The sequence below is a fragment of the Carassius auratus genome, unplaced genomic scaffold (genome assembly GCF_003368295.1).
Source record: "Carassius auratus strain Wakin unplaced genomic scaffold, ASM336829v1 scaf_tig00014498, whole genome shotgun sequence".
Taxonomy (NCBI): Eukaryota; Metazoa; Chordata; class Actinopteri; order Cypriniformes; family Cyprinidae; genus Carassius; species Carassius auratus.
The window spans coordinates 1-24,438 of NW_020524503.1; the positions used below are offsets into that span (position 1 = coordinate 1).

The 24,438-nt window shown below is 36.3% G+C and overlaps 1 pseudogene; it reads left to right on the plus strand.

Moving 5' to 3' along the window:
- Window positions 1-339: 339 nt before the first annotated feature.
- On the plus strand, window positions 340-23,323 carry LOC113074398 (LIM domain-binding protein 3-like; annotated as a pseudogene).
- The last annotated feature ends 1,115 nt before the right edge of the window (window positions 23,324-24,438 follow it).

Sequence of the window (24,438 nt, forward strand, 5' to 3'; positions counted from 1 at the left end):
TGTTTTTGATGGGTTGTCTAGACTGAGCCTTTTATTTTATTTATTTTCCTATTTAGTTATTATCATACTTGGTTTAACTAATTTTTTCTCACCTGCAACACTTCCATCATGAATTTCCATGCTGGTCCAGGCCGGTCTAGCTGGTGAGCCAGTATAAGCATGAACTGGTCAAACAGCATGGTTTTTCTGGTGGTTAATCTAATCAAGGAGCTTTGTTGAAATACCAGCATGCCAGCATCCAGAACACACACGTGCTGGTATTATCAACTGTGTTCTTACCTTTCCCTCCCAATTCACAGTCCACATACTCTTCCTCTCACTCTCCTTGGCTAACCTCCATGTTGTGTCTCTTGTCTCTCTTCTACCCATACTTTTCCCTTATCACCGCTCCCTCACTTGTACAGCAATGAATACCTGCCCAGCTTCAACCCAATAGCTCTGAAGGACACTGCACTCTCCACCAACAAACCCATTGAGTTGAAGGGGCCTGGAGGCAAGGCCACCATCATCCATGCGCAGTACAACACCCCCATCAGCATGTACTCCCAGGATGCTATTATGGATGCCATTGCTGGTCAGTCCCAGGCCAGGGGTAGCGAGCTGTCTGGGTAAGACCTGTCACACCTAAATGTGTCTTCTCCCTCCTCCCACGACCTGCATGACACACGTTTGCCATAATGCCTGTCAAACAGCCATGCTTGTTTGGGCCAGCGCTATCTGCTAATGCTCAAGAGGCTAAAGACTTCCCAAGGATGTCTGATCATAGTCTGGATATAGTCTTCTCTTCCTCGGTTCACAGTATTGATTGACAGTGATGTAAATCAAAGCTTTTTAAGTCTTCATTGCGTATAGCATATGTTAGTTGGTTCTGTGGAAACCAGTTGGCATTTTTGTGTGGTTTTCAAATTGGGAATCAGATGATGGGAATGCTCCAGTTAGCACAAGTTAGGGGCGTAGGTATATGAGTGAACTACCCTTCAAAAGTTCGAGTCAATTTAAAAAAAAAAAATATTCTTATTATTTCAGCAAAGATGCATTTAATTGATCAGAAGTGACGGTTAAATTACATTTAAATGTCACAAGAAGGTTTCTATTCTATTAATCTTTCTGTAAAGATCTGAAGTGCTTTTCATTTGAGCTCTATTCATCAAAGAATCCTAATAAAATAGTAATAGTAGTAGATCACAAAAATGTTAAGCAGCACAACGGTTTTCAAATATGATAATATAAGAAATGTTCTGAGCAGCGCATTATCAGATTAGAATTAGTTACTGAAGGATCATGTGACACTGAAGACTGGAAAAACAGTCTTGTCATCTCAGGAAAATATTATATTTAAAATAAGCTAAAATAGATAACAGTATTGTACATTATAATCTCTCACAGACTCCAAACTCTTGAAAGGCAGTGTGTGACTTGTAATCTGTACTGGAGTGAGTTGTGTATCTGTGCACTTTTTCTCTCCATATCCATGAGTTTTAGCAGTAGGTCTGCTTGTGGTCTTTTTATGTTTGTTGGCACTAGTTTTCTGATGCCCTATGGTTTGAAATCATGAAAATGAGAGATCAGGCTTTCAGGCCTTGTGTCAGAAGCCACTCTCTAATGCATAACATAGAAGCTTTATCTAATTTTCCCTCTCTCACTCCAATCCTTTCATCCATCACTTCATCTATCCGTCATACCGTACATCATGTACGCCTGTCCCCACCCTACCTGTGTCCAATCTCAAATGGCCCTGCCCGCAGCAATGAACTGACTCTTCACTTTCGTAAAGTAGCCTGATCCATCTGTTTGATATGAGCAGTCTCTTTCCGTCTATTCCTTGCGCATTGCATGCCTGATCACCACATTATCCTTTTCTCTCTCATCTCTCTGTCTAACCTTCCTTTGATTGCTCTGAAGCATCTGGAGTTGTGAAACGCACCTGGCTTTCATGAGTCGAGACTGTACTGTGACTTTTGAATTAGTTGTATTTTGTCTTTTTATTTAGCCGAATGCAACGATGACCTTACATACTCCTCTTTTTGTCCCTCTCAGACTGCATCTTTCACTTCCCTTTCAAATTCTATTCTGAAACCCTTAATATTGCCGCTAGGTGACTTAAGGAGTGTTTGGTGGAAACATGTTTAAATGGTGAAGTTTACAGAAGGAGGGTCTGCTAATGTGGAAACACTAAATCTATTGAAGCCATTGAGTTTTAGATGCCAACAAACAGATTTCTGAATGCTCTGCTCTGTCATCTTCTGGGTAAGAGATATAGCGTGTCTAAAATATGCTGTCATAATGCATTTGGTAGTGATAAGCAAGCTTCTGCCCACAACGCCCATGCTTTTCTTTTTATTAACACTTGTATGAAATATGCTGCAAAATATTCATTGATTTATAGAAAATCATCAGTGTTAACAGACATATGTTAGACTGGACACTGTAAATTAGTGATAATTGCAGTAAATTAATCAGAATGGGTGCAATTTATGTCCCACTGCAACTTCAAAAATGCTTTTAATGTCATTAAACATGAAAATAATTTGGCTGACATTCCCGTCATGCTGATAGGAAAGTGTGTGTTTTCAACGCGACCGGCTCTTTCTGTGGTTGCAGTAATCTGCCAGTTAAAGACCGTGTTATAGACAGTGCTTCCCCAGTGTATCAGGCCGTCATTCCCAGTGAAATTGATAAACTGGAGCCGGCAGATTGGGCCAAAAGAGCCGCCCAGCTGCAGTCCAAGTTCCTTCCGTGTTCCTCGCCCACATTACTGGAACTGAATACAGTAAGTCTGCCTTCATGTTTTTGTCACTTTGCTTTTGTTTTGATATAGATTCTGACTTACAGTGTAGAGTCTGACATGTTCTCTCTTTGTTCTTTTCGCTCCTCCTCTGCAGTGCAAGACCCTGATGAGGAAGCTCTAAGAAGATCAAGGTAGGCATCTAGCAGCAGCATCTGGTGGCCACATACTAGACCTGGGCTGAAATCCAGCCCTCTGCCTCTTGAAACTTAAAAGGCTGATCAAAAAACTGACATCTGATCAGATTCCCCATCCAGACCCCAATCAGACACCACTCTCTGTGCTGAACTTGATTGACTCTCATTAGATGCATCAATCTAATACAGCTTGGATGTATTCATAGTAGTCTGTATCAGGGGCGTAGTACAGTACAGAGGAGTTGTACCTTTTGTTAAATAAGCTGTTACATGGTAAAGTTTAGGTAGTGAAATATAAAAATATTTACCTGAAATATGAAGATATTTAATTAAAAGTACCAGAGTGTTCACATTTAATTGTGCATTGATTGTTCATATTGTATCTAGAATTATAGGTTGCATTACAGAATGCTTTTTAACTCTGTGTTTGCAAAACTATATATAATCTTTCAAATTGGATGTGCAAATAACAGAACATATAAACCCAGTTACTTGACATGAAGGATTTTGACATTACTTGTACAAGTACAAATTTCTAAAATTCGGAAATTACTACTTATTAATGTTATTACTACATTAGTAGTAGTTAGTTAAATACTGTACTTTACACAAGTACCCTGGTGGTACTTGTATCAAGCTTTATATTTCACATATCTTAAGCTCTCATTTATTTCACACTGTCATTACATATCTGATGCAATACAATGCAGAATGTGACCCCTGGCATTCAGTTACATGAACATTTTAGCTCAAGGCAGCCGCCAATGTTTGTATACAATCACATCTTGGGCAGGGAAGTGAAAGCCATATTCCCTAACCCATTTCTCCACCCTCTTTTTCTCTTTTTTCCTTCCCCTTTTGTCTTGCATATATGTGTTGATGTCACAGGGATATGTTTGAATCCGAAGCCAAAGGCCCTCGTTTTGCTAAACTGAAAAACTGGCACCATGGCCTGTCTGCACAAATACTTAATGTGCCTCAGTAAAGCACCCCAAGATAGAGAGAGCTAGACAGCTGGCATAGACAGAATGCAGTACTGCTCTAACAGGAAAGTCCATGCATGTGAGGTGAAAGCAGAAAGAATGAAGATAAATGTGAATTATGTTGTTTGGCTCATTAATACAGATTAAAGCTAGTTGTTCACTCTATAGTATAGATTTAGGAATTGCTCATGATAGTGTTGCCACCATTTACATTCTCTCTCTTGTATCTGATTGTTTGCTTACATACTGATGGTTGTTGAGAACATCACTGTATCTGTGCACAAGTCTTTCAAATCCATCAAATAAAAGAAATGTGATGAACTTATCATGTGGAAAGGCTTTTTGGCACTGGGATTTGTTTAGGTGTGAAAGTATGCATGGATTCCAAAGATGTGTACAGAAAGGAAATGAACTTTAAACTTTGAATTAAATAATGTTCTTTAGAAATGTCCTAATATTAATCTTTAGATATATAGCCTGTAGCCTGATAACTTTCGGTCATTCCCATTTTATTCTTGGCCATAAATTCACAAAGAAGCCGCTCTGCTTTTTAGAATAGATCAGTGGATCTCAGCAAGGGGGACAAGGTCAAACTTCCATGGGCGCGGTGTTGTTTCAAATTAGTAATATTTTTTTAAATTGACGTTTTGCATTTTAAGCGTTACATTTATTGGAATATCCAGTAAATGTAACTTTTAAAATGCTGAAACATATCGAATCTTTTGGAATCAAATAAATTATTACAATTATTCAAATTAAATTAATAATAATAATAATTATTATTATTTATATTTTAAAACATTTATTTAATAAAATTAAAGTAAGCAGTTTTGTCATAATTATGTCAGAAATACCAGGGGAAATATCTTAGACAGTATGGGGGTCCTTTGAAAAATATTTTAGACAATGGGGATCCTGGAAGAGTCAATAAACATGAGAACCACTGAATTAGATCATTTGGTATTTTACCTTTTTCTGCGTAGATCTAAGAAGCTAACCCTTTGATACTGTGATAGTATTTCAGTGATTACGTAAGGGCAAGTTTGTTTCAAATGGTTAGCAAATGTTGAAATCGCTTGCGCATTCAGTCGGTTTTATTCCAGGAGTCATTTCTTATCTGTTGAAAAGCTAAATCCTGACAGACAGTCACTAACACTATTATCTCTTTAAGAAAAAAAATGTCAGACATTTCTTACTTAAGCCTGTGGTTAAACATTAGACAGCCCAGGGGTTTCAAGTGATAAGGATGTTGATCTGTCTGTCCGTTGTCTATCTATCCCAGAGCTTTGCATATGGCACTGATCTGGGATGAGACTGGAAAAATGTTGTTACTCTGATAGATCACTGTTTTCAAATCCAATGGTTTACTTTTGAGAAAATTAGGCTGTTAGTAAGATTTTATGGAGGGAGTGTAAAGTATATTTGTGTAGGAAGAGTAATAATTTAGCTACATGAGTGTGGCTGTAGGGACAAGCTCTCTGTCTGGAGGATAAGCGAAGGCGCGTGAAGCCATCAGAACTTCACACGGTTGAGCAAGAAGGATGTCAATGTCTGTGAGTAGAGAGAGTCTATAAACCAGGACTTTTCCTCCAGGTAATTCTGCTTGTCTGGTTGTCACGCAGGGAAATGGTGTTAGCTCTGCTTTTGGCTGGTTTGTGCTAAATTTGTATTTATAGTATAGAATTATGCCTCTGCTAACGGTTTCCTTTTCTCAACACCTTCACACCACTGGTTTACTTCACTTATCAGCCTCCCACTTGCATGCAGTGCATGCTGGGAAGTCTGTGTGACTGCACAGGAGTGCTTGTGGCCCTGGGTGGCTGGCCCCTCCCTCACTCTTCATCCTTGTCATATTTATTCAGATTTCTGCCTTCATGTACATATGAACACATCATGCTAGACATATGTTCCATCAGTTAACTGTTATGTATATTATGCTTTAATTTTCTTCATATTTTCAGTCTTCGACTTTTTATCAGACACTTATCATTTGACTGAAACAAAACATTTATTTCATTGCACATCACTGCAGTGTCCTATGTTTATTTTTGCTCATTCTGCCAGGATTTTGTTTTTCGATATTTCTTTCAACTTGGCACTTCATTGGTATCAGTAATTTGATGCCTTTTTTTTGGATTCTATAATTGTAAGCAAACAATATCTGATTGTTTGCTTACATACTGATGGTTGTTGAGAACATCATTGTATCTGTACACAAGTCTTTCAAATCCATCAAATAAAAGAAATGTGATGAACTTATCATGTGGAAAGGCTTTTTGGCACTGGGATTTGTTTAGGTGTGAAAGTATGCATGGATTCCAAAGATTTATATGTACAGAAAGCAAGTGAACTTTAAACTTTGGATTAAATAATGTTCCTTAAAAATGTACTAATTTTAATATTTATACATATAGCCTAATAACTTTTTTAATTAGTTTCCAAGGTCACATTTTCAATTTACATTTTTTTAAGGTTTTCATATGTTTTATATTTACTTAATGTTTCACATTCATATTATATTATATTATATTATATTATATTATATTATATTATATTATATTATATTATATTATATTATATTATATTATTATTCATTGTGGTTTTAATGTGTGTATATATTATTGTACTTTTTAAAAATTGAAATGCCAAGTCAGCAGAGTGCCACTTTTTTCTGATTTGGCACTGAACACTGATTTATTTTTTCCACCATGCTAAAATCTCATTTTTAGTGCCAGATTTGGTCCGAGCAGCTCTGTATGAATCTGAAAAGCCTCTCCGTAGTAATATTAAGTCTTTGCGTAACTTGTACCCAGTCATATGTCTTCCTGTGTTTTGTTAACGATTTCTTCCATGAAAGGACTTAATATTTTCCTCAAAACAGTTATACATAATTGGAAACAAATGTTTAATACTTAATTCTGCATTGGTTGGAAACTTGAACCAATTGTTGTTATTATTGCATGTGTATTTCATATTTCATTCAATATTCATTCATTCATTCATTCAACTCTCTGCTATGCCAATTTCATTTGCTAATTTGCATGTAAAGAGAGGAACAGTGATAGTCTACATATTAGGCTTCTTTTCATGAGACTGTGTTGCACTAATCCGCTTTAGGAGAACACACTTTTCCTTTATGTCCAAGCATATAATGCCAGCAGATGGCACTCCAGTATCTTGTCTGAATTGTCTGAATCATCTGCCTGTCTTGACTCTCTTTGCCCTTTGGACCCCTGGTCCATTAAATAGCGAGTTACATGTTTGCAAGCAGTTTAGTACAAGTTTCATTTACAACCTCTCTTTCTGGAGGCGTTGTCTGCTTCTGTGATCTGTATTTCACTGTTCTCTGAATCTGTGCTGAGATTCAAGATTTTGTTAATATAACTAAACCAGAGTTTGACAGCCTAGCTAGTTGATGAATACAGTGATTAGGACTGTATAACCTATACAGTGTTTGTGTATGTGTGTGTGTGTGTGTGTGTGTGTGTGTGAGAGAGAGAGAGAGACTCATGTAATAAGTGATGTAATCATCATTTCTTAAGATATATGTTTGTTTGTGTGCAGACTTTCTCTAGTTTCATTCTCTCAATAAATGCTAATCTATGTTTGCTTTCTGCCACCACACACCTCTCCCAAAGCCCCTCCGATACACACATACATGCTCCTCTTCCGTTATACACATCAAAATAACAGAGGGATTCCATACACATACAAGTTCACCACAGAAAGTGTTCAAATCTTTGTGAAGGCTTCGTAAATGTCTGCAACCAACATTTACAGACCTTTCTCTCTGTTCATAACCATAACTCCGTATGAGAAACAGAGTGACATTAAAGCTGAAGTGTCTAATTTTTGAGCCACACTAATTGGTTCACAAATTGGAATTGCAAACAGCTATTTTTGTACAGGTTTCCAGAACATTTCCCCTCTTTTTTTTATTGGTTGTTACACACAAATTTTCCTGTTCCAAACTAGTTGCATAAGACTGGGTTGGTTAAGCCAGTGTTGCTGTGTTGGATTGGTTGTAAACTTGGGGCCAATCATCAGGAGAACCTACAAATGGTTCACTTATATGCGTTTCTGCAAAAAAAAAAAAAAACATTTCAGCTTTAAATGCTCTCTTTATTTAATCTTTTACCTCACTCTTCCCTATGGGCTTTTTCAACATTAAATGGACAGGAAGAGAGAGAGATGGTCATGAAGGATGGTTGTGGAGTGTGTAAAGGGGGTCAGCCAGCGGTCCACCACCAGGCCTGCTGCTGCTAGGTGCCTGCCTTTTATCTTCTCTCTCCTGCCTGGGCGGCTCCAGCACCAATCTGTTTCCATCATTTGATTGTGTTTGATTATGTACAGGCCAGGGGATGCCAATTGAATAAAGAAATGTCTATTTGTGATTAATGCACTTTTCTTTGCTTGGATTACAGGGGAGTATTATTTAACACTAATCTACTGTTCTCTAACCACTGAATTGTGTTTTATGGACACGCTAAAAGGGTTTAAGTAGCCTAGGTATATACCCCCGTCATTGTAAAATGGTGAGGTCCTGCTGTATGCAGTTCATTGTCCCTGTTTGAGCACATGCTTGATAGTAGCCATTATGTCTGGATTCATTTAATTCATCCTAGAATAGCACTTATAGTTGTCTAAGCTGCTGAGACACCACTGTAAAATATAGTCCGGTCCTTCTTCACTGCTCAAACTGTGACTCATCCCAGATCAATAGTTCATAGTCTTTTATGTTACAGTTTTTACAATCCATCAATCACTAAATAGATAAGTCTAATGAGAATAAAGCAATTAACATTTCTTTCCCCCACGATGGACATCCTTGCATTCTGCTCAGAAATGTTGTAAGCATGAGAATGAAACAGCTGCTTATAACAAAATTTAACTTAAATTAAGACATATATACATACATGGCCTGAAACACGGCTGCTGTCTGTATTTGTGGCTTGGTTCATCAGTTTCTGACATCACTGCAACCTAACCTTGTATCCAGTACTCTGGCTGAGCATGCTTCAGTTTCCACCAGTATTGCATCTGTCTGTCCGCCTACTATCGCTGCTTTGCCCAATGAGCTCCTTTCGGAGCTGCAGATAGCCATTCAGGCACCCAAGCCTGATGCGGCGCAGTTTTCTGAGCAAACCACTGTAGCCAGGTAAGTTGCATGTGTTGCTATTTTATGCTTGGTTTATTATATTCCTCATTGGTATGTATATGTGCAATGCATACGCAAAAGTTTGAGGTCCGTAAGACTTTGTTTTTGTTTAAATAAAGAATGTAATACTTTTATTCAGCAAGAATGCATTAAATTGACCAAAAGTGACAATAAAAACGTATTATAATGTTACAAAAGATATTCAATTTAAAATTGTATTGCAATCAAATATTAAAGGGTTCATATAATGCGATTTTAAATCTTCTCTTTGGAGTGTTACAAACTCTTGGTGAATAAAGAAGATCTGTAAAGTTCCAAAGACTAAAGACTCAAACCCAAAGAGACATTCTTTATAAAAGAGTCAACCACGCCCCCCTAAAACAGCTCGTTTTAACACACCCCCACGTCTCTACTTCACTATGTGGGAAGGTTTGCATAATGCTGCCCAAATGTTTACTCAAAGAAAGAAGGCGTATCTTTTATTCTTGCTGAAGTACTGTTGTCGCCGCTGCTGCCATCATGTTATGGAGTCACCGTGCGTTTCATTGTGAAAGCGAAAAAACTTTGTTGGCCTTCCAAAAGAGGACACGACTAGAAATCAGTGCTTAAGTTGTATTAACAACACTTTTCCGGAACAGTTAAACCCAAATATTCAAATGTCTGCAGTGCATTTTTTGGAGGATGAGGACTATTTCCTGTGAGAGTAGCCTGCAATGCCGGTGGCTGTTTCTATAAAGTGGGGCAGTTCCAACTTTATAAGGACAAAGTCTGCAAGTACACTATATGTAAAGGATTTGCCACTGATGATTCAAATGTGAGTTTTGAGCAGTGTAGAGTAACGTTAGAGCTTGTTGTTTGTCATTTCTCTGATCACAAATGCAGACATGATTTTATTTTTATGCAGCGCGATTCACAGCACGATACGCAACTCGATGCGCAATGCATAAAAAGACAGTATAAGTCATAATCTGTAATTATGTCCACACTGGATGCAACAAATGCCTTGTTTGTAATGGGTTTTAATGTTTTTTTCCTAAAAAATAATGTGTTTTTTGTACCTTAAACCGCATAAATGCATTGCATTACATTGAATACACAAAAAATATATTTTTTTTAGCAACGTCATATGACCCCTTTAATATAAACAGCACAACTGTTCAGCATTGATTATAATGAGAAATGTTTCTTGAGCATAAATCAACGTATCAGAATGATTGCTGAAGGATCATGTGTCTTTGAAAACTGGAGTAATGGCTGCTGAATATTCAGCTTTACAAACTCAGAGGAAATAACATTATAAAAATATATTACAATAGAAAACATTTTAAATTGTAAAAATATTTCACAATATTACAGTTTTGCTGTGTTTTTGATCAAATAAATGCTGTTTTGGTGGGCACAAGAGACTTCTTTCAAAAACATTAAGAAGACCTGCCGACCTCAAACAATAAGTGTTATTTATGTTCAAAGTTGTTTTTGCTGTTTTTCTGTTGTTTGGGGATATTTATTCCCAATTTTATTTTTATTTTATTTTTTTCCGTTTAAATTTTGATTACTTTGATTACAGCTTGTTTGGCTGTGTGTAGGACATAACATTAGCAAGTTATTTCAATTTTAATTCACTTGTTTGGTGGAGACATGTTATTGAAATGTAACTATTTATATTAGATTTTGACCTATCGTTTGACAGATTGTAGGGCAAAGTCAAATTGTGTTAGAACAGAGAGTCTCCATTGATCCTGGAGACTCAAAGCAAAGTCAGTCCTCCAATCCTATTAATGTTATAATCAATTACTTTAATCCTCTAATATGATCTTCTTTGTCTTAACCCAATTTCTTGTTGCAGCTGCTGCTTCATTTGCTACAGCTACTTGCTTACTACTAATACTCTTCCCCCGAAGGAAACTGAAACTCACATTTGAATGAATCCATGTCATCAATGACAGGATGGCTGTTTATTTTGGCCATCTGCTTTAATGAGTGGTGTGTCTTTTATCATCACATTGTTCAACAACAGGACTTGACCCATATAAAAACATTTTTTTTTTAATGAGGTACAACTACACCTGATGCTGTAATGTAACCCGCAAGCATTTTTTTTTTTTTTTTTTAAGTCTCGAACAGTCCCAGTCAGTATCAGATCTCGAAATTGGCTTATTTTATGAAATCTTTTTCATTTTCTTATATGTAATATTACATATTAATAATTTTATATATGTATTATTTCTAGAGATTCATATTATCTTTTTTAACCAAGTCATAATTAAGTTTTTGAGACTTAAGTTTGAGTTTTCATATCTTGTAATTGACACACATTGGCATTGAAATTGCCACATGATTTACTCCCCCTTAAGCCATCCTATGTGTATATGACTTTCATCTTTCAGACTAATATAATCAGAATTATATTAAAAAATGTCCTGGCTCTTCCCAGCTTTATAATGGCAGTAAATGAGGGTTGAGATTTTGATGCCCAAAAAAGTGCATCCATCCATCATAAAAAGTTCTGTTTGTGAAGCTCAGGAATGCATTTGTGTAAGAAAAATATCCATATATAAAACTTTATAAACTGCTGTTGTATATGTGTTCACTAAAGAGTGGCAGTCCTGCGTATGATGTAGGACATAGGCATAAAGTAAACTCTGTTAAGAAGTGACGAACACAGAAGCACAGACGAGAGAGCAAAACAAAACACAGGTCATGAATTAGAAATAAAAAACAAGGATTTGTAAAGAAGGATTACATTACACCTATGTCATCCGCTGAAATGCCACTCTCTATTGAATATGAATATGACAGTTAGTGGAAGTTAAATATTGTGGTTTATAAAGTTTTAACTATGGATATTTTTCTCACACAAACAAGTCGCTTCGCTTAAGAAGGCCTTTATTAACCTCCCTGAGCTGTGTGGAGTACTTTTATAATGGATGGACACACTTTTTTGGGCATTTACTGCCACCATAAAGCTTGGAAGAGCCAGGACATTTTTCCTGTATTCAATGTGTTTATCTGAACGAAGAAATTCATTACACCTAGGATGGCTTGAGGGTGAGTAAATAGGTAAGTTTGTTTTTTTTGACATGGCAGAAACTCTTTGTATTGCATACACTGACACAGCAGTCTTTTAAGTTTATTGCATGCAGACTGGTGTGAACTTCATATTTTCAAGATATCTAAACAAATAAATAACGGTAACACTTTAGAATAGGAAACACCTATTCACCATTAATTAAGAGTTTTCCCTCAATAAACTCCTAATTTTCTGCTTATTATTAGATAGTAAGGTAGTTGTTAACTTTAGGTATGAAATAGGGTTAGGGGATCTAGAATATGCCATGCAGAATAAGGCATTAATATGTGCTTTATAAGTACTAATAAATAGCCAGTATGCTAGTAATATGCATGCTAATAATCAGCTAGTTAACTTTAAATAAAGTGTTACCAATGTAACAAAGTCTCCAGTACTTATTAAAAAACATAAGTCATATTTTTTGTTAATTCAGATTTAGATGACTATCTTTAATTTGTCTCCTACTAAAAGAGGTGATTGAGCCAGCAGCTGACTTAAAGACTATTAAGTTTCAGTTAGACTCTCTTAGCCATTAAAATGTAAAAATCTTGTTAAATATTTTTTTACATAGTATATCTTTGAATTCATATCTTTGTTTTTTGCTTTGTGTGTGTGTGTGCATGTATTTATGTTGGTAAGACAGTTTGTTCATGGTCTGTTTGTTGCCATGTTCACTCATATTGTACTCATAGTGTACTGTTGTTATATTCAGACAAAACAAGAACATAATACATATCTGACTAGTTATTTAAAGAGTTACTGCATATTCAGTTCATTTCAATATGTTGATTAGTTTGGAAGTCATACAGATATGAGTGCACATGTCCATTCTTTGGTTCAATGTAGGCATGATACTGTATGTTTGACTGTCCATCATTTTTGTCTTTGTTACATTACAGCTTCAACTTGCAGACCTCTATGGGTTACAGTTCCCAGTACAAATCCTCCATCTCCAGGTACTGCTGTGGTCCAGCTCTGTATTTAAACAGCAAATGTGTTTTCTCCTTCCCAGTGTCAGTGTGGCCTGCACATGCGCTGTTAAAATAACACAAATTTTTGCATTAAAAATTGTATTGAAGGGATTCAAATGTGTATGTGATTATGTGGTCAGATATCATTGGGTAATATTAGATCAGTCTCTGAGAACTGAATGTGCATCCAAACTTAGAGTCTGTAACCTGTGGACAACTAAAGTTACTAAAAGAAATATCACTCTATTTCTATTTGTAGATATTTACATGACTGTAGATGTTTTAAAACAGCTGACATACTGTAAAAATAAACAACCTTAGGAAAAACTTATGACAACTTATTTGGTAATGTGTCACGTGGTGTTTAAAGTGCTTCTATTATGCCTTTTCCAATATTACCTTTCAGCTGTATGTGAACATAAACTATCTGCAAAGTTGTAAAGCTGACAGTGCACGATAAATAAAGTTATTGTCTATAAAATAAAAATAAAAAAAGATTTGGCTCGCAATCACGTAAACGAGTCATCAGAAATTCGAATCTTATTCTGTTGCGGCTCTACGTCATGAAGTACTGGAACACATTTTCATAATGTCTGCAAAGTTCTACGTCACCAACATGCCTACCCACAAACACGCTAAAATTTCTGTGTGGTTAACATCATGTTCAGAAGACGCTGTATCCTACACTGTGAGAGTAAATTTGTTTTATCACATCTTTGAATTACCACAAACTTGTTAACACTTGACACTTACCACTGAGAAATGTCCTACTCAAGTCATGCTTGCGAATCCGTCTCTTTTCGATCAGCCAGTTTAACCATTTCATCATCAGACTCCAGCTCAAATTGGTGAGGTACAATCGATACTATCTTTTCTATATATTGACAAGTCTCAAGGGCTGTCATTCCATCATGGCAATGAGCGTTTTGTTTCTGACAAGCGCTGTACGCGTTATACCAATCCAGAGCCAGTCTCTATGGCTCTGGACCAATCAAAAAGGACTGCGCCATCTGACCAGTCATAGCAGTGAAGGCTCACGGAAAGGAGGGGTTTAGAGAGACTGAATCTTTGAACTGCTTTGCACGAGTCATTTGCGAATCATTTAGAAATTAGGTAAAATTCCATCTATTTTTTGAGAAAACTAATATGTTTTTTTGACCTTGCATGCATGTAAACCTGTTTTAAGAGAATCATAAAGCAATATTAGCAACCTTAAAATGGTATAATATTGGCACTTTAATTCCTGTTGCCCTTTCTGCATGTTTACACTTGCAACTTTATAATTATAGATGTTCAGAACATTTTATTATTATAGATTTTGCACGTTTCTGTGATATGTACCACATATTTAAAACTTAAAATACAGTTACAGTTTGCACACACCACAAAGTACATATGTTTGGTGCAAATACGAATGATGAAAATACATAATTTCAAAGATAAAAAAATATGGGCATCAATGGGGTGAAGTCTTTTCAAATGTGTAGTTATAAAACAACAATATAATTATTACATATTATAATTATAATTAATAAAAAATAAAGCATCTGCAAAAGTGTATTGTGAATGTTTTAGATTGATCGGGAAAAGTAAATTGTTAGGAAAGGCAGAAAGGAGGAGTAGCTTCTCATTTGAACTAAAATGTTACTGAGTTTCTGGTCTGTTCTTCTGTAGTTCTTACACCCAGCCTCCACCTATGCAGCAGCCTCCACCACCCATGCAGCACAGCTCCATCCAGATCCCTCTAGGTCCACCTCCAGCTAAAGTGGTCAGCAGTGCCACCATTGTGCCCGCAGCATACCCAGCTGCCCCAGGTAGCCAATCCACAGACAGTGGGTATAGAAAAAAATCACCTCCTTTAAAGTAATCACATTTTGCTGTTTTGCAGTCTGAAATTAAGATGGACACAGTATTTATTTTTTAATTCAGTTGTATTTACTCAGTGCAGTTTATAACATCCAAGTGAAAGATATAACACCAACATGTGAAGAAAAAATAACTATAAAAAACAGAATAAGTTGGAGTTGGAAGAAGGATCACCACAGTGTTTTGTTGAACCACCTTTTGCTTTAATTACAGTCTGTTACACGTCTAGACTTGATATTTTTCCACTCTTTGCAGAACTGCTCAAGTTCAGTTCAATTTGATGGAGACCGTTTGTGGACTGCAGTCTTCAATTCTTATTCCACAGATTATCAATGAGGTTTGAGTCTGGGCTCCGGTTAGGTTATGCAAGGACATTCACCTATTTCTCCTTCAAACACTGTGCGCTCCGTTTCGCTGTGTGCTTTGGGTCATTGTGGAAGGTAAACCTTGACAGCTTTCTGGCAGAGGGCAGCACATTGTCCTCTGGAATTTGATGTATTTTGCTCCATCCATTTTTCCTTTTATCCTGACAAGTGCTCCAGTCCCTCTGGTGTGGTTACCAAGGATGCGCTTCAGAGGCGAGCTAATCAAAATGGCCACAGCTGATCAAAGTTTAAGCCAAATGGCTTTGTGTGCCAATTGAGAAGGCGATTAGCTACACCTGACTGAGTTTACAAGTCATTTTTCTGACATGTTGTTGTGATATCTTTCACTTTATGTTATAAAGTTGCAGTGAGTAAATATATCTGGTTAAAACAAACGGTGTCTGTCTTCTTTTCTGGCTGCAAAACCACAAAATGTTATTATTCTAAAGGGGTTATTGTTATTACTTATAATTCAGTATATGAGTGTGTCCATCTTTGTATGACTGTATGTTTGCAATACTAGCTCATAGGCATCTTTTATCACCAGCTCCTCCAATGGTTCACAAACCTGCTCCTCCTCCACCTGCTCCTGCTCCAGCGTCTTCTTCCAACAGGCCTCCTTGGGTTACTGATGAGAACTTTTCCCAGAAATTTGACCCTGACAAACCCACCACCACCACAAATATCAGAGTGAACCCTCTTCCCCAGGCAGCCCCACCACCACCAGCCTACATCCCCAACCCTGTCCCTGTCCCTGCTCCGGCTCCTGCTGCACCCAGCCCTGCATTCAACCCCGCCCCCTTCCCACCTGTGGCTCGTGGAGTTGCTCAAAGGGCAGAGCGTTTCGCAGCCAGCAACAGAACACCTCTGTGTGGAGCCTGCAACAACATCATCAGGTGGGATAACACTTGTGCGACATTCACCCATCTGTAATCGCAAGACTTCACATAATATATATATAATGTTTAAAAAATATATAGGTGCATCTCAAAAATTTGAATATCATGGAAAAGTACTTTATTTTTTGTAATTAAATAAAAAAAAGTTAACTTTTTTATATTCTCGATTCATTGCACACAAACTGATTTATTTCAAGAGTTTTTATTTTATTTTTATTCTGATGGTTATGACTTACAGCTTAGCAAAATTTAAAAAATCAGTATCTCAAAAATAAAAAATAAAAAGATCAATCAAATAAAGATTTAGAAAACAGAAATGTTCGAGATCTCCAAAGCAGGTGTAATTATGCACTCAATACTTGCTTGGGGCTCCTTTTGCATGAATTACTGCTTCAGTGCGATGTGGCGTGGAGGCAATCACCCTGTGGCACTGCTGAGGCGTTATTGAAGCCAGGGTTGCTTTGATAGTAGCCTTCAGCTCCTCTGTATTGTTTGTCAGATGTTACTTCTCTTTCTCTTCACAATACCCCATAGATTCTCTGTGAGGTTATGGGCCGGTGAGTTGGCTGGCCAATCAAGCTCAGTAATATCATGGTCATCAAACCACATGGAAGTGGTTTTGGCACTGTGGGCAGGTTCCTTTTCTCCTTACCCCAGATGAAATGCTTCTGACATTTTTTCTGGTTCAGGAGTGGCTTGGTTCTAGGAATGTGACAGCTGTAGCCCTTTTCCTGAAAACGTCTGGGTGTGGTGACTCTTGATGCGCTGACTCCGGCATCAGTCCACTCCTTGTGAAGCTCTCAAGTTCTTGAATAGGCTTTTCCTGTCAATCTTCCCAAGGCTGTGGTCATCCCTGATGGTTGTGCACCTTCTCCTACCACACTTTTTCCTTCCAGTCAACTTTCTATTCATATATTTTGATACAGCACTCTGTGAACAGCCAGCCCTTTCAGCAATGACCTTCTGTGGCTTACCCTTTTTGTGGAGGGTGATGATCATCTTTTGGACAACTGTCAAGTCAGTAGACTTTCCCATAATTGTGGTTGCATGTTCTTAACTAGCCCAAGTGGTACCCAATATTTATACTCTAAATTAATCAAACTAATCAAGCTCAAAAAGGAATATTAAATTTTTTTGAAATACTGAATTTAAAATTTTCTTAAAGGGACAGTGAGTAGGAATTACTTCCATCTAGTGGTGAAATTGTATTTTGCATTCAAACTAATTTTGCTCTCCAGCGCCTCGCTTTTTCAATTGCGTGTTGCATCTACGGTAGGCGATATGTACCAAAAAGCTTTGACAGGATGTCTTCTAATAGCACTTCGTCGAGTTTTCCTTCAGGTGAACTGGTGTGTTATTTCAAACAAACTGCAACATGACAACTAACAAACGAATGTTACAGTATGAATTACTGACTGTGGAAAACATGAAATATTGTAATTAGTAGTTATGTCTTCTTTATTCGTTATATTTTCTGAATTATATGCATTGTTAGATATAAAAAAAATATTATAATATAGATTGTAACACTGACTTACCTGTCGAGAAGAAAACTGGCCACTTCAGCGTCTCTTTTGAAATCTTTATCCAGCATTAGCTCTTTCCACCAGTGGTGGACAGTAATGGAGTAGCTTTACTTCGTTACTGTACTTAAGTACATTTTTCAAGTATCTGTACTTTACTGGAGTAGTTTTATTTCGAGTAACTTTTACTTTTACTTCACTACATTCCAAAGCATAAAATCGTACTTTTTACTTCACTACATTTCATAAAACATATCGTTACTCTCTATAATATATCACATGCTCCGACACGCAGAAGCGGTGTCTGATTCGTCATGAACGAACTGAGTCTTTTCAAAATATACTTTTAAATCGGATCGCGAATCGCACCAAACGATTCATTTACGAATTAGAATGATCGGATTGCAGATGTTCTGGAGTCGACCACTCACTGATTCAAATGAACCGTTTGCGAGTCAGTAAGAACCGGGAGATCTTGTGAGCGCGCGTGCGTCTGATGTTGCTAAAAGTAAGTTATTAATGTAGAAATTTAGGATTAATTATTGTAACTGAAAATCATATTTAGGTCAAAATTGTCAGTTGTTTGGGAACTAAATCCGCTGTAAAGAGTGATATGTTTAAGCCCACTGAAATGCTCGAGTGCAGACGATGCAGACACATCAATCAGCTTCTCTGTGTTTTAGGTTAAAAAAAAAAAACACATTAAACAAACACAGATTACATAAAATAACTCGTGCATGTTCAAATTCCCCGCTGCCGTAATATTAACAGTTTTATTAAAATGCTACCATGTCCTATGTGACGTCTGTTTTTATATTGTTTATCAACAGTAACGTTATACATATGTATATTGTTTGGATTAACTAGACGAGTAGACAGACATGAATGTTTATTCATAACCGTACTGAAAATAAGTAAATATTGTTAGCTGATGCTAACTGTCTACCTAACAAGCTTGCTGGTGCTAACTTAAGGTAATTTTTTATAAATAATGTCCAAATATTTTTATTCAACCACCTATATTTTAAATTTAAATTTATATATAGATTACATAGGGACAAAAGAAAGCATGTGATGTTCAGAACATGGTAAGAGGGGAAGAGATGCACCCCGTTTGGCTAGGGGTGTTTTTACACCACAGACAAGATTTGAGTAGGAAAAAATCATTATGAAAATATAATTATATTTTCCTTAAAATGTTCTTCCTATCTTCAGGCCTTATTATCATGTCATATATTACTGTGATGTTCTGTAAAACAATGAACTTTAAAATACTTTGTTCTTACTGGTGAAAATCAGATGGTCAACTCTGCTTTCTCTCAGGTACATCACAGTGTAAGCTTCACAGTGAATATTACTCTCGTCAATGTAGTCCATATCAACAACAAAAATATATCTTGACTCCATATAGTGGTCATTTTGGAAAAAATCCCTGGGCCCGTATTCATGAAGAATCTTAATGCAAAAAGTAGCTCATAGTGACAAAATTCTAAGAAAATTCTTAGAAATGTGGGCATTTACTCTTAAAATTAAAGAAAAAAATCCTAGTAAAGAAAAAAAGTAATTCAGAAAGCATCTTAACCCTTAAAAGAGGTCTTAAGGTCAAACTTGTTAGGAGCACAGACGAGGACATTTAAGAGGCTTAAGAGTTTCTTTAGCAGAAGAGAAGAAAAAAAAAAAAAGAAAAGGGGGGGAAATCGAAGGGTTGTGGGTTCTAGTCTCGGGCCGGACGGAATTGTGGGTGGGGGGAGTGCATGTACAGTTCTCTCTCCACCTTCAATACCACGACTTAGGTGTCCTTGAGCAAGGCATCGAACCCCCAACTGCTCCATGGGTGCTGCAGCATAAATGGCTGCCCACTGCTCCGGGTGTGTGCTCACAGTGTGTGTGTGTGTGTGTGTGTGTGTGTGTTCACTGCTCTGTGTGTGTGCATTTCGGATGGGTTAAATGCAGAGCACAAATTCTGAGTATGGGTCACCATACTTGGCTGAATGTCACTTCACTTCACTGAAATGTGTTGCAGACAATGGATGACAGTGAGTTAATAAGACGGTATAGATTATATAATAATTTATAATTTAATATATAAATTAATCACTACATTACGATATTAAAATGCAACAATGCAATAGTGATGATTTGGGTCTGTCACAACCTTCTGTAAGCAGAGTGATCACACAATTCCAGCACTTTCAGAACATCTTATTGTGTCACAGTTCATTTAGTTTCCACTGGACATTCCCACCTTGCAGGCTCAAAAAACTGCATTTATGAATATAGCAGGCTTATAGGTGCGCACAAGCAGGGGGAATGAACCGTTAATAGTTTGTGCTATACGCTCCCATGTCTGCTTCTTGTCCCGTTCTGTGACACCCGGCCAAAATTTTCCTTTAAGAATGGCCTTGTGTTCATCCACTAACTGGGCTAACAGTAAACACTGTTCCTCTGTCCAGTTTGGCTTTCTCGCCCTTCTTGGTTTTGATTCCATGTTTCATACATTAAAACCAACATTCAAACCGCCACTTAAATAGGACAGCAATCACTGTAATTAGAAAGAGTGGAACAATTTTTATCATTCTAGGCCAATCAAATACCTTATAGGAAATTACAAGCATGGTAAATAAAAAAAGGATTTATATACACACTTATAATGTGTGTGTGTGTATGTGAGAGAACAGTCAAATAGGAAAAATTACGCATGTAAATTCAAAGTGAGAATTAGAATAGAGCCTATACTTAAAATCACTCTTTTTTTCCTTCTTGGACAACCAACCAATCACAGTCTTCAAAAGATTGTGTCATACATAGCAACGGGGTCAACCCCGCCTCCTCACTAAGATGAAAGTTTTTGTCTTTTCCTTACTCAGAGTTGCTCTCAGATTGGTCCCGAATCACTTTTAAGCTAAGACTCCTACGTAAAAGTTTTTAAGCTAAATTAAGAGTTTTCTGAGAGGATTCTTAGAATCTTTATGAATACGGGCCCTGGTATTTTGAGCAGTAGGATTATTAAAAAAAAAATGTGCTAGTATAAAATTTAATTAAGTAGCCTATATAACATTTCAAACATCTATCTTTCAGTACTTTTTTACTTAAGTACATAAAAAATTTAGTACTTTTGTACTTTCACTTGAGTAAAATTGAAAAAGGAGTACTTTTACTTTTACTGGAGTAATATTTTACTATACGTATCTGTACTTTTACTCAAGTACTTGATTTGTGTACTTCGTCCACCACTGCTTTCCACCTAGAAAAAGCTTCCCCGACATTAACTGTTGTTTTCTGTAATCTACGGTCACGTTTCCTTTTACGTTCTATTTTTGACTGTTTTGGCGACTATGTTTTCTTCTCCTGTGGCGCGGCATATGTATGGTCCATAATAAGAATGCAATCCAGACTTTTAAACTTGCCGGTGCAGTTTCAAGCGCCTCTCACTGCTCTGCACCTGTGTTTCTGGCTCTGACCGAAAACGCGCTGTGGAAACGCGTTGGCTTAGTACTTTTTGTCCCTCTCTGCTATTATAGTTTTGCAAGATGGCGGAACTACATGGAAGCCTCCGTCGACCTACCCGTCCCATGTATATAAAGATAATAAATTCTTCATTTACGAGGATTAGTTTAAACATTGGCATAGGTATTTGTACACCATTGAGGGCATATTTATGAATAAAAATATTGATTTTAGATAATAAAATACCTAAAAAGTTACTTATTGTCCCTTTAAGCTGTAAGTTGTAACCATAAGAATTAAAACAAAAAAACAAAGACCTTTTTCTTGATATTCAATTTTTTAAGATGCATCTGTATATATTTAAAAAGCAAAATAATTAATTGCTACTATTTAAAATACAATTAGAAAGAGAACATTTTTAAATTCAGTAAAGCTGATTCATTAAAGTGTATAAGTAATACTAAAATATAAAAAAGTATTTAATGCATACATTTTTTAATCACAGACCCAGACGTTAAGTCTTAAATAAATAAAAAAATCATAAAAATAAACATTATTAAATAATTAAAACTATGAAAAATTAAACAGTTCACCTAAAATACACTTGAAGAGAATATTTTTGTGACACTTCCAGTTATTTCCTTAGCAAGACAGAAATTTGTCAGATTTATTAAAAAAAAAAAAAAAAACAGCTGTTAAATCTTATCAAAATACTATTTGCCTTTGAATGTCCAAGGAGATTTTTAATAAGTGTTTTTGGACTCCTCAGGGGACCATTCCTGGTGGCATTGGGTCGTTCCTGGCATCCAGAAGAGTTCAATTGCCATTATTGCCACACATCCCTGGCTGATGCCAGCTTTGTGGAGGAGCAGAATAATGTTTACTGTGAAAACTGCTATGGCGAATTCTTTGCACCTACCTGTGCTCGCTGCAACACCAAGATCATGGGAGTATGTTGAAAGCATATTAACATTGAGCACACATGCTGAAAACACACTTCACAGGTACTGACAGTTATTCCACTCCACATATTCTCAACAGGAAGTGATGCATGCACTGCGCCAGACCTGGCACACCACTTGCTTTGTGTGTGCAGCTTGTGGAAAGCCTTTTGGAAACAGCCTCTTTCATATGGAGGATGGTGAGCCGTATTGTGAGAAAGGTATGGAAGCCACCAGCTATGTCTTTGGTGTATGCAATTATACAGTCCAGACAACTGTAATTTTCATTAAATATTTCTGTCACCAGATTATATTGCACTCTTCAGCACAAAGTGCCATGGCTGTGACTTCCCAGTTGAGGCAGGAGACAAATTTATTGAAGCTCTTGGCTACACATGGCATGATACCTGCTTTGTTTGTACGGTAGGTTCAAAATCATTTCGTCATAGCATAACCTCTGTATGGTTTATAAATAATTAATCTCTGAGGAATTATGCCTTTATTCATTTCTGTCCCAACATACAGGTGTGCCACGTGAACCTGGAAGGACAGCCTTTCTATTCCAAGAAAGACAAGCCCTTATGCAAGAAGCATGCACATGCCATCAATGTGTAAATGCGTCAACATTGCATCAAAAGCTGTCAGTGAAGGAACTAAATGCAATTGTTACATATGCATGTGTGGTTTTATGGCAAGACATCAGTGCCAATCCAAATGACACAAAAAATAATATAAAAGATATACAGTTTAGTTTATTAAACCGCATATTAGTAAGCAAGTGACTGAATGATACATAAACTAGGCTAATTGACATTTTTAATCCAAATCCAATGTGCACGTTTAATTCAAGTTAATTCTTTGTTTTTATAATAACCCTAATACATTTAAATACATGCACTTGTTTGTCTGATATAAATTAATTTAAGAGATATAACATTTTCACTTTTTGGATGGGATTGATGAATTTATGCAACATACAATTTTGTGATGTTAGTGAATAAAACCTTAATTTTAAAGATTAATATTATACATGAATGTTGAAGATTGCCTGCAGATGTAGTTGCTTTTGACATAGTGTGTCATGTCTTGAATCATTCATAAACCAGAAACAGCCTGAAAAACTCTATGCATGTTTTTATGCCTTAAACTGTAAAGTCAATTTAAATGTTTTTATTCCATGACTATTTGTTTTCCTGAACAATAATGAGGCCTATAAATCCCTGACTTGTATATCAATCACAAAATGCTGTTAAATAGATTGAGACGGTATGTTGTTGTGCAGTCTTTTCAATACTGAATGAGTGTTTTATGTTTTACTAGCCTTGTTTATTAGTGCTTTTAGTGTGTGGGAAAGCAAGTGAACTAACTCCTGCGTTATGTGATGTCGACATTAGCATTATGTGTCATTCTGTTTTTATCAGCTTATTTTAAGAATATAAGCAGGGCATCTGAAAGGGAATTTATTTTAAATATAATTTATTTTATTTTAATAATTATTTCCCTCAGTGTATGCAAGACCTAATAAGCTGGAATAAGTGCGGCTCTCAAGGTTAAACAGATTTTTTTTTTTTATTGTTCACGTTTTGCTTCGTCACTTTTGAAAGTAGATTTTTGTTCTGTTCTTTATTATGTGCAAAACCTCAATATTTACATAATCTTTGCAAATGGTGTACTGTTCTGAATTTGCATGGATAATTTAGTTGTTTTCTTTGCCAAGAATGAGGAATTCAGGTTTTTATTGAATAGATGCTTTAATTAACAAAACGGAGCCACACACAAGGATGAAATTTGTGTTGTTAATACGTCTCTTAAAATTAATAACAAATGGGGCAGCTGAGACCTTTTTTTTTCTCTGTGGGTATATGCTACCAAATGCTGTACATCTTTAAGATTACAGTAAAGTTTTTGTTTCATGCTATGCAGCTAACATCAAGGTCAAATTCTGAGATTGCAATTGCAGACACTCATGTCTTCCTATGTAATATTGATATTTTATGCATACAGTTCACTTAAAATAACTGTTATTTAGACATTTTATGAGATGGTCTTTGATTTCTAAGTATATATTTTCACTGCCATATTGAAGTAAATCTAACCTTCCACAGCTGAAATGTGTTCTTAGGGCTACTTTTGATTTTGGCTTGTTTTTTTTGTTTTTTTTGTTAATTTATATTTATATATATATATATATATATATATATATATATATATATATATATATATATATATATATATTACTAACACCATGGTTTGGCATATCATAATTGCCTCTCTTAAATTTTATAAATTGTTA